Source organism: Bos mutus, chromosome 20 (genome assembly GCF_027580195.1).
Source record: "Bos mutus isolate GX-2022 chromosome 20, NWIPB_WYAK_1.1, whole genome shotgun sequence".
Taxonomy (NCBI): Eukaryota; Metazoa; Chordata; class Mammalia; order Artiodactyla; family Bovidae; genus Bos; species Bos mutus.
This window is the reverse complement of record NC_091636.1, coordinates 27,911,812-27,923,866: the sequence shown is the minus strand read 5'-3', so window position 1 is coordinate 27,923,866 and position 12,055 is coordinate 27,911,812. Positions and strand designations below refer to the sequence as shown.

General features: G+C 43.9%; 1 protein-coding gene across 3 annotated transcripts in view; it reads left to right on the top strand.

Annotated features, from left to right (window-relative positions):
• Positions 1-6,624: 6,624 nt before the first annotated feature.
• CCDC125 (coiled-coil domain containing 125) overlaps positions 6,625-12,055 on the top strand; it is a 32,373-nt gene continuing 26,942 nt past the window's right edge. The window contains exon 1 of one of the 3 annotated variants that reach the window (XM_070357552.1): positions 6,625-6,670. The gene's annotated coding sequence lies outside the window, so the exon portion shown is untranslated. The other 2 variants (XM_070357553.1, XM_014476264.2) reach the window with 2 other exon arrangements.

The window sequence follows — 12,055 nt, the reverse complement described above, 5'->3', positions numbered from 1 at the left end:
AAGGGAGTTATATGCTTTTTTAATTAGTTATTACAATAAATCAAAAGAATGTCTCAAGGTTGTAAAGATCTTACTAGACCCCTCCCATAATTTACATTTTAAGGTAACAGGATTAGCCACAAGGTTTTCAGGAAGAAGTAACTGTCCTCAAGCCAGAGACGTTGTTATATAGTCCTTACTAAGGAATGTAGAAAAAAACGTTTGTCCTTTCGTCCTCCTTGAGAATTCCAGAAACTTACCTCTTCTTTGAGAGCCCCAGATCCCACTTTTCCTCAGGGACCCCAGACTTACTATCAACCTGCCTAGGAATTGACTCTTTCAAAATCATGCTTTGAATTTGGATGTTTTCCTGGGCTAGCGATCCGCATGCAGCATGTTACCTGTGATAGTAGGGAGTGGGGGTGGCTGCAGCTCCCAGTCAGCCAGGTGATAATGAGGGTAAACAGCCGATAAAACTCACCGCCACTCTGCACCGTGCAACCGTTTACTCTTTCAGTTTAGCGGTCAGTAACTTACGAGACAGTCAACAAATTATTATAAAACAGGCTTTATGTTAAGATGATTTTGCCCAATTGTAAGTTAATGTAAGTATTCTTACGTTTAAGATAGCATATTTAAGGTAGGCTAGGATGGGAGCTTCCTGGTCCTCCAGTGGTTAGGACTCCGAGCTTCCACTGCTAGGTGTTGTGGGTTCATCCCAGATTGCAGAGCTAGGATCTCACATTCCACAGTGGGGGGGGGGCGGGCAAAAAAAAAGGCAGGCTAGGCTGAGCTGTGATATTTGGTAGGTCAGGCGTATTAAGCACATTTTTGACTTAGGATATTTTCAATTTATGATGGATTCATCAGGCTGTAACCCCAACATAAGTCAAGGAAGACCTGTACTAGAAAGGTAGGCTTCCCTTTCAGGCCACCCTGTTATTCAGCCACTGCTAGTTTCCCTCCCTTTAGGAAAGAATGTTTCTGGTTTGGATGTGTGTGTGTGTATGCTTTTTTTAAGCATATGGTAGCATTTTGTGGGTGTTGTGTGTGTGTGTGTGTGTGTGTGTGTGTGTGTGTGCTTTTTTTAAGCATATGGTAGCATGTGTGTGCTTACTTTTTTTCTTTTAAGCATATGGTTACCACATACCATGCTGGAGAAGGCAATGGCACCCTACTCTGGTACTCTTGCTTGGAAAATCCCATGGATGTAGGAAGGCTGCAGTCCATGGGGTCTCTGAGGGTTGGATATGACTGAGCGTCTTCACTTTCACTTTTCACTTTCATGCATTGTAGAAGGGAATGGCAACCCACTCCAGTGTTCTTGCCTGGAGAATCCCAGGGACGGGGGAGCCTGGTAGGCTGCCGTCTATGGGGTCACACAGAGTCGGACACAACTGAAGTGACTTAGCAGCAGCAGCAGCAGCAGCAACATACCATGCAAACTGTTGTGTCATTTTTTTTTCATTTAATGTATTTTGGATATTATACCATCTTAGAACATACAGACCTTCCTATTCTTTATTAAGCTATAACTCACATATAAAATCCACTATTTTAAAGTGTACAGTCCATTTTAAAAATCGTATTCACAAGATTGTGCAACTACCCCATTCTATAACACTTTCATCACCCCAACCAAAAGACATCCCATACCTATTAGCAGTCACTGCTCATTCTTCCCTTCTCCTAGCCCCTTGCTATTACTAGTCCACTTTGTTGCTATAGATTTGCATATCCTGGAGATTTTATATAAATAGAATCATACAATATGTGGTTTTTCATATCTGGCTTCTTTCACTTAGCATAGTGTTTTCACGATTATCCATGTTGGAGGCTTAATGAGTACCTCATTCCTTAATATGGTTGAATAATATTCCACTGTATGGCTATTCCACATCTTGTTTATCCATTCCATCAGCAGCATAGTTGGATCGTATCCATTTCGGGTATTATGTTTTATGAACATTAGTGCACAAGTTTTTGTGTGGATGTATGTTTTCAACTCTCTTGGATATAGCAAAGAGAGAGATTGCTAGGTCATATTGCAACCGAGTTTAGCATTTTCAGGATATGCCAAAATGTTTTCCAAAGTGGTTGCATTACTTTCTATTCTCACCATCCATGTATTGGGATCTAATTCTCCATATTCTTGCCAACACTTGCTACTGTTCACCTAATAGCCATCCTGTAGATACACAGTCGTAGCTTCATTTTGGTTTTGATACATTTCTCTAACGACCAATGCTTGTTGAGCATCTTTCCATGTATTAGTCATTTGTGTATCTTCCTTTGGATCCCTAATACTTTGTTTGTTTTGGCCAATCCACGTGGCTTGTGGGATCTTAGTTCCCTGACCAGGGATCGAACCCACTCATGCCCCATGCAGTGGAAGCATGGAGTCCTAACCATTGGATCACCAGGGAATTCCCAGTCATCTGTTTAGAAAGGACTTTTTTCACTAGGATTCACTAAATCCTCTTGTCAAGTGACTGCTACTACTTATCCATCCTAACACTAACATTGCCTCATATTAAGATGTTCCTTGAACAAAGGAAATAATGGAATCTAATACTGAACTATATACATTATAAGACTCTTAAAAATATAAATATGCTTATTAATTTCAGGCCAAGGTTTTCATGTAATGCTTTCATCACAATGCTTTAACATTCATAGTTGTTTGGAAAAAAGTCTTAAAAATAAACCTGCTTATTGTTTGTCTCGGTTTTATCCAAACCTACTTGTAAACTTTTTGTTTAAATAGGCAGTATGATATAAACCAAACTTGAGATAAAAGTGTGGCAAATTTTTAGTCATTTTGTATTTCTGTGAGAGTTCTTAACCTGATTTATTCAGTTTCTCAAAAGTGTCCTGGGACTTCCCTTGTGGTCCAGTAGTTAAGACTCTGGGCTTCCATTGTAGGGAGCATAAGTTTGAAAGTGTCTTAATAAGCTTTGACATGTGCATAAACAGTCATTTTCCCCCCTTATGCCCTTCTTGGTATATTTTTATTTTTGTGGGCTTTGAAATAAGGTATTGGCCTCAGTGGGGCTATATTTCTTCTGCATTCTAAGCATGTCCTACCACCAGTGCCTAACAACATTTGAATTTGTGTGTATCTTTAACACAAGAGTCAGATCTGCAGAGAACTATTTATTCTTTCCAGTTGAGCGGGGAGAGGGCAAGGTGGAAAAAACACCTTGTCTTGGGGGACTTCCCTGGCAGTCCAGTGGTTAAAACTCTGAGCTGCCACCACAGGGGCCATGTGTTTGATACTTGGTTGTGGAACTAAGATCCTACATGGCACAGCTGAAAAACAAAACCCTGTTCTTAATAACTGGTTGCTGCATATGAGGAAAACAAGATCATGGAAATTATACCTGTGCTTTTACTAAAGATTTAGTTCCTTAATCCTTTCGATGATATAAATTCCTTTAACAGTCATGTAAGCTATGAACCCACTTCCTTCAAGGAAATACAGATCTACATACTAACATAAAATGTTATATTTTTAAGGGATTTATGGATCCCTAAAATCCATCCAGAGGTTTATTTTTTAAGGAGTTTATTTTTATGGAAGGGGAGATTAGAAAAATATAATTTGTTAAGTGAGACTAGTGAATAAAAAGCAAATTGGTCATCCTGTAAGTCCTAGGCAATGGCAAGCCACTCTAGTACTCTTGTCTGGCAAATCCCATGGATGGAGGAGCCTGGTAGGCTGCAGTCCCTGGGGTCGCTATGAGTCGGATGCGACTAAGGGACTTCACTTTCACTTTTCACTTTCACACAATGGAGAAGGAAATGGCAACCCACTCCAGTGTTCTTGCCTGGAGCATCCCAGGGACGGCAGAGCCGGATGGGCTGCCGTCTATGGGGTCGCACAGAGTCGGACACGACTGAAGTGACTTAGCAGTAGCAAGTCCTAGGCAATTCATTAAGCAAGAAAATAAAAGATGTACAGAGCTGAAAGAAAGAAATCAGCTATTCTCAGTTAACATTGTTTATGCAGAAATTCCAAAGAGAATACACACAGAAGCTACTTGAATAAGTCACATTAGTAAGGCCACAGGATACAAGACCAATACAGAAAAGACAATGCATTTCTATACAGTAATGACAAACATTTGGAAATTAAAACAACAATACCATTTTAAATGGTACCAAAAAGCATTACATACTTTAGGTATAAATCTAACAAAATACGTGCAAACTCTGCATGCAGAAAACTCAAATGAGAAATCAAAAGATCCAAATAGGTGGATATACCATGTATGTGGACTTCCGAGGTGGTGTTAGTGGTAAAGAACCCACCTGCCAATGCAGGAGATGCATCCAGATGCCCTGGAGGAGGTATGGAAACCCACTCTAGTATTCTTGCCTGGAGGATCCCATGAACAGAGGACCCTGGGAGGGCTACGGTCCACAGGGTCGTAAAGAGTTAGACACGACTAAACCAGTCCATTCTAAAGGAGATCACTCCTGGGTGTTCTTTGGAAGGATGATGCTAAAGCTGAAACTCCAGTACTTTGGCCACCTCATGCGAAGAGTTGACTCATTGGAAAAGACTCTGATGCTGGGAGGGATTAGGGGCAGGAGGAGAAGGGGACGACAGAGGATGAGATGGCTGGATGGCATCACCGACTCGATGGACGTGAGTCTGAGTGAACTCCAGGAGTTGGTGATGGACAGGAGGCCTGGCGTGCTGCGATTCATGGGGTCACAAAGAGTCGGGCACGACTGAGCGACTGAACTGAACTGAACTGAAACCAACTTAGCATGCACACACCTTGTTCATGAATTTCAAGACTCAATATTATTAATATGTCAGTTTTCTCCAAATTGATGTGTAAATTAAATTCCAACATACTCTTTTAAAATAAAAATTGATAAGTTGAATCTAAAATTTGTATTCTAGAAACTAGAATAACCAGACAACGATGAAGAAGAACCAAGTTAGAAGACTTAAAGTAAATGATTTCAGGATTTGCTGTGAAGAGTAAAGTCAGTCAGTGTGGTATTAGTGGAAGGATGAATGAAATATGATCTCAGGTGGCCTCGGACTGCAGCAGCTTGAAACAGGATTTCGATTCCCTGGCCAGAGACTGAAAGTCAGGCTCTGGGAGTGAGAGTGCTAAATCCTAGTCACTAGACCACCAGGAACCTGTGACTAGTGACAAGGCCCTGGCCCGCCACCTGTGTAGAAATGAATTCCCACGGAGAGATGTAAAGTAGTGAAACAAGTGTTTACAGGAAGAAAAAGGTATGTGTGAATAGACACATGGGAGGGCTCAGAGAGAGTCTTGCCCTTGTGGTAGGGCCCTCCCACGTGTGCGCGTGCATCTCTTAACCAAGATGGAGTCTAGGAGACAGGCCCATGGATAGGTCCACATCACCTACTACAGGGTGGCATGCGTGTGTGCTCAGTCGAGTCTGATTCTTTGCGACTCTATGGAGCGTAGCCCGCCAGGCTCTTCTGTTCATGGGATTTCCCAGGCAAGAATACTGGACTGGGTTGTCATTTCCTCCTCCAGGGGATTTTCCTGACCCAGAGATTGAACCCTCGTCTCGCGTTGACAGGCAGATTCTTTACCACTGAGCCACCTGGGAAGCCCTGTCGGGCATTCAGTTCAGTTCAGTTCAGTTGCTCAGTCGTGCCCGACTCTTTGCGACCCCATGAATCGCAGCATGCCAGGCCTCCCTGTCCATCACCAACTCCCGGAGTTCACTCAGACTCACGTCCGTTGAGTCAGTGATGCCATCCAGCCATCTCATCCTCTGTCATCCCCTTCTCCTCCTGCCCCCAATCCCTCCCAGCATCAGAGTCTTTTCCAATGAGTCAACTCTTCACACGAGGTATTAGGAAATATCAAAATCATTGCACCAGGTGAGGAAGCTAAGGACTGGCACATTTTGGGTGGAGTTGAAGGGAGGTAGGGTCTTTCTCAGGAAATTCACAGGAATGGATCTCCTCAGTAGCAGTTCTCCAGGCCCTTGCCCTCTGGTTCCCTCCCACTGCCTAGCCTTCGCCCTGGCAGTTTCTTTGGCCTGCAAGGCCTCCTCATTCCTCGGCTCTGAAACCCTTCTTTTCAAAAGCCCCTCTACAGCTCAGCTCCATCCTTCTCTTAAGCGACTCCTAGAGGCTTAAGCACTCTTGCCTGGAAAATCCCACGGACGGAGGAGCCTGGTAAGGTTGCAGTCCATGGGGTCGCAAAGAGTCGGGCATGACTTCACTTTCACTTTCATGCATTGGAGAAGGAAATGGCAACCCACTCCAGTGTTCTTGCCTGGAGAATCCCAGGGACAGAGGAGCCTAGTGTGCTGCCGTCTATGGGGTCGCACAGAGTCGGACACGACTGAAGCGACTTAGCAGCAGCAGCAGCAGCAGCAGAGGCTTAAGCTTTGAACCAGTTCTTTTACCTTCAGTGACGCACACACGACCTCGTCGTTTCTCGAGGTCTCGAGCTATTATTTATAACTCGGTTGCGCTGTATCTGGGGACATTATGAGTGTCCAAGTCGCACAGAGCTCCTAGTCCCCGCACCCTAACCGGGAGAGCTCAGACGGTGGCGCCGAGGTAGGGGGCGGGGCCAGGGACCCGGGCGCCGCGCCGCCTTCCCGATCGGGGCCGCACCGCGCGGTCATGTGGCGGGAGGAGCGGCGGCGCGCGCGGCGAGGAAGCTCGCGCCCGGTGAGCGCGCTTAGGGGCCGTCGGGGCGAGACGCGGGCGGCGCGAGTCGGCCAGGGTGCCCCTCGCCTTGCCCCACTCTCAGTTCTTCACTCGCCAGGGATCTGGGGAGGGTGTGGAGCCAGACCCCAGGACGCAGCTGCGCAAATTCGAGTAACTCCGCAGGTTGTGGACAAGCTGGTAAACGGGCTCCTCCTTTCCCTTATGCTAGTTAATGGCCTTGTCTGACATTATGGAAATGAGAAATAGGTTTGAAAGACTCTATTTCTGCCTCTCCCCCCTCCTCCTTTATTACTTTTTCTATAGTTTTTCTACTAATTATGAACGTTAAAACTGTAGCTCACTAAATGAATTGTGGTATCCTGGATTGGATCCTCGAACAGCAAAGGACTTAAGTAGGGAAACTGGAAAGGACCCTGATGCAGGAAAGATTGAGGGCAGGAGGAGAAGGGAATGACGGGGGATGAGATGGTTGAACGGCATCATCGACTCAATGGACATGAGCTTGAGCAAACTCCGGGAGATAGATAGTGAAAGACAGGGAAGCCTGGCGTGCTGCAGCCCATGGGGTTGCAGAGTTGGACAGGCCTGAGGGACTGAACAATAACAAAGGGAAAGGGGAAATTCTGATAAAGTATGTGGTTTAGTTAGGGCTTCCCTGGTGGCTCAGTCGGTAGAGAATCTGCCTACAATGTGGGAGACCTGGGTTTGATCCCTGGGTCCGGAAGATCCCCTGGAGAAGGGAATGGCAACCCACTCTGATATTCTTGCTTGGAGAATTCCATGGACAGAGGAGCCGGGAGGGCTATAGTCTATGGGGTCCCAAATGGACACGACTGAGCTACTAACACACATACAGATATATGGTTTAGTTAAGTGTGTGTATCATTGTTAATTTCTTATTTTTGATAAATGTACCCTAATACTTCATTAAAAGAATTTGGGTAAAGGGTATACAGGAGTTCATGGTACTATCTTTGCAACTTACTGTATATCTAAAATTATTTTAACATAAAAATTTAAACAGAATTCTACAGTGATATGCAGTAGACCATTGTTTACAGAAAGGGCTGACGTCACTTCCTTTTTTGCCAGGAATTAGGTGTCTGTTTGATCAACTTGTTTGCTAAGGAAAGAGCTGTCCGGCTAGTGGGTGTGGGTGTTTCTAGTTCAAGTTTTCCAAGCAGGAATCTGTTTTCTTTTTCCGTTCCATCTATGAAGTGTCTCTGGAACACCTGTTATGCACAAGTAAATGAGACACACACATTAGGGGCGTGTACAATAAAAACACAAGTCAGGAAGGAAGGAAGGACTGTTAGAAAGGTACAACACTGAACTAGGAGGGCTCAGAGGTGGGAGAAATCGCTTCTGGCCCCGGGGACTCGGGAGGGCTACTGAAGGGAGTGGCTGTCGTGAACTGAGGGGTCCTGAGACGAGAAGGGATCCCTGGGGTGGAGAGTGGCTCCAGCAGAGACTTTAAGGAGATGAGGCTGCGGGGGCCTGGGAGCAGGTAAAATACGTCTCACACGGAAGCACAGAGCGTGCCCAGGGAGTTCACGTGGCACAGGAGGTGAAAGCTGCAGTTACCTTATAGAAAAGGGCGACACCTGCTTTCCCTGTATATGCCATGGGAGCTGTGGCTTGTCTTAGGGCAGGAGAGGGGCATTATTGGATGTGTGCTTGGAGATGATTGACTTGGCAGCAGTTAGGGGAGTATTGGTTTAGCACAGGAGAGGTTAAAGAAATTCACCCAGGGCTATGACGTCGATGTGCAAAGACAGACACAAGCATATGTGCGTGCCAAGTTGCTTCAGTCGTGTCTGACTCTTTATGACTCTATGGACTGTGGCACTCCAGGCTACTCTTATCTGTGGAATTCTCCAGGCAAGGATACTGGAGTTTGTTGCCATTTCCTCCTCCAGGGTATCTTCCCATCCCAGGGACTGAAGCTGCTTCTCCTGTGGTTCCTGCGTTGCAGGCGGATTCTTTACCACTGAGCCACCAAGGCAGCCCAAAGAAGGACATGGCTTGGGGAAATTTTGTGGAAAACTTGACAACTGAAGGCCAGAAAATAAGAAAAAGGGGAAAAGCCTAAATCCTGGAGTTTTTTGTCCCTGAATGTTTTGGAGCATGGTTGATGGATTTGCAGAAATGGGGGACTCAGGAGGAGACCTGGGGTGGAGGTGGGGAGCGCAATGAAAGTATTTTTGAACAACCTGTGTTTGAGTTGTTGGCAGGATAACCAGCTGGAGATGTATATTTAAAGTATTTAGGAGAGGAAGCCAAATATATACAAAAGGGACAGGAAGAGGAAAAGGAGTCTGAGTGGGCAGGTAGGAGGCAGTCAGGGACCCCTGTGGGGTTGTGTGCCAAGAGGGACTTGGACATGGCGAGTCAGTAGCATCATAGCTTGTGCAGAGGTAGAGGAGACAGAGGGATGAGGCTGTCTTAAATTTAGGGATTAGGAGGCTAGGTCTTAGATTTAGGAATTAGGAAGACCCATGTCCCATTCAGGGTTGTTTTAACGGAAGAGTAGGAGCTTGTGTGGTCACAGTCCGTCATCTGTTCATCCAGGGGCCATTCGCAAGGGGGCTGGGAGCCAGAGATGTGGTTTCTAGTTCTGGCTCTGCCACTGCCGTGCAAGTTTCTGTATAATTTTACACCCTTAATAAAACCAAAAGGATCCTTTTATTCCTAGCAACACTGAATAGTCCAGAGAGCCAGGGTTCCCTGGGGCACACCTTGGAAGAATGCTGCAATAGAATCAGAATTTTAGAGGTCTAAAGAACAAAAGAGTCTTATCCAGTCCTGTGACTTGACAAATGAAGACACTAAAACTCAAATTCATATCAACCAACATTGATTTCAAGTATATTAATAGTGCCCCAAATCCACCTATAAAGTAGCCATGCTTAAACCCGTTTTGGAAATTCTGACATAGGCTCTGAGAGGTTAAATGACTTGCCCAGAATCACAGAGCAGCAAGTGGTGGTGTGAGATTTGAACCCAAGCCTCCTGGATCAGGGCTTTCTCTGTCACACCTCCTGCTGCCTCCCTGGTTGATAACTTTGGATGCATTTAAAAGTGGTTGAATGGAATGTAACGTCAGTCTTTTCTCCTTTCTTATAAGAAATGTGTTCTAAAAGTCAAGTTTGACTGCATTACAGATTACTATTATAAATGGCTGCCTGGGGTGGGAAGGATAACTTCAAAGAGCATGAGGGAACTTTTCTGGAGTGATGAAAAAGTCACTCTAGACTTAGTATATAAAAGTGTCCCAAAGTTACATTTTAAAAAACACTAGAGCATTAGACCATGTGAAATCTCATATTCAACTCTGAATAGTGGCAAGGTATACCTATGATACCTGAATATATATGGCACTTTGAAAAATATTCTTAGCTGATCTTGTGATTGCTTACTCTTTCCTCTTACTGCTTTTTTCCTTTGTCTTGACCAATTCCATTTTCTTCACTGCTGGCTGCCAGACCCTGACCACACCCTTCTTAACAGAGGCAGGAGGTTGAATTTATAAGCAGAAATCTGCTCTAGTGCAGCCTCTTAGGGATTAGTCTCTGATTCAATAAGTAATTTCCTATCAACCTTGACAAATAAAAATAGACAGACTTATTTAGGAAATAAACATATAAAGGAACCAAGAGGATTTCATGAAAATTTTTGGGGGAAAATGGGTCCAATATACTGTGTTGAGTGTTGGCCAAACTAAGTATCCTAGACTTTCACTCTCAGTTTTATTTGATGTCATAAGTAATAGAAACTTGGTTTACGCTGATATTAATCTCATTAAAATGCTCTGAAAGATAGAAAGCAAGGTCTAAGAGTCTAGCAGTATCTTTGACATGAGGAGTCTAGATTCAGAATCTGGCTGTACTCTAGCTATGTTATTTAACCTCTCTGTACTTCAGTGTAATGGTTCTAGGTAGACTTAAACAATAGTAGTATTGTCTTTTAAAGTGTTTGTGGAGATTAAATAGAATAATCTAAGTAGAGCACTTAGAATAGTGTCTAGTAAGCAACAAGTGCTGGCAATTATTAGATCATGGTTTAAAAGTTGTTACCAATGTAAGACATCCAGTTTAATGATTCTCTTACCGAGGACAATACAACCACTTAACACACTTCTAATCTTTTCCCCTAGTCCAGTTAAAAGATCCTTTACTTTAAAAAAATTTTTTTAATAGCTTATTATTGAGGTATAATTTACATATAATAAAAGGTACCGTTGTAAACGTATGGTTTAATGAATTTGACAAACCACCATCCAGTCAAGACACAAGACGTTTTCATCACTCCGGAAAAGTTCCCTCGTCCTTCCCACCCCAGGAAACCATTGATCTGTTGTCTCTTGGTCCAGATTTCATACAGTATATGGTTCTTCTGTTGGATAATGTAAGATTCATATTATCACATGCGTCTGAAGTTCGTTATCTATTAATGAGTATATTCTTTGTGTGGACTACCACAGTATGTTCATTTTCCTGTTGCTGAACATTTGGGTTGTTTTCAGGGTTTTTTTGGCTAATTTGAATATCAGCCAAAGAAGTGAACATTCATGCACACATATTTGTAGGCACAGTGTTTTCATTTCTCTTGGGTGAATGCACCTGACGGGTCACTTGTTTGAAAGAAGCCTTCAGACTTTTTCAGTGGTTGTACTGTCTTACACTCCTGCCTGCTGTGTGTGTGGTGTCCGTATCCTCGGCACACTTGGAATTGTCCGTGGTAGGTGGTGGAATCTCACTGTGGTTTAAATCTCCAATTCTTTCATGATGAATGATGCTGAGTCTCTTTCCATCCACGTACCTTCTTTTATGATGTATCTTTTCCAGTGTTCTAAGGGCCTTTTTTTGTTTTTAAAATTTTTTGAGGGCCTTTGTTATTAAACACTGAAAATATGTGGTACCTTGGCCCTAAAGGCACCAGGATCCCCTTCAAAAACATGATAGATTTATTTGGCATCTGTGTCTGCTTTTAATAGCAGCAAACTAAGAGAGCGACTTCAGCAAAAACACAAGACTGAGATTTAACCATTTTGAATGTCCTTGTAAGCAGCTACTTAAACAGCAGGGTATTTAGAAAGGATGTCAGATCTGATTGTTTTCCTTTTTTAAAAAACGTGAGTCTTGAGAAAAGGATGAAATGTTCCTAAACAGCTTCAGCACAGCAGCTGTTTTGAAATGCCTGGTGGTAAAAGGTCCTCTTAACTGCCCTCATACTGGAGGGCAAGGCTGGGCATTTCCGGTGCTCTTCAGCCAACAGGCAGGCCACTGTCACCAGGCAGGTGGCCACAGTGGGCTCCTTGTGCGAGGCCTCAGTGATGGGCATTTCTCTGTATGGCATTTTCACCTGCAGTTAGTCCCAGGTTAT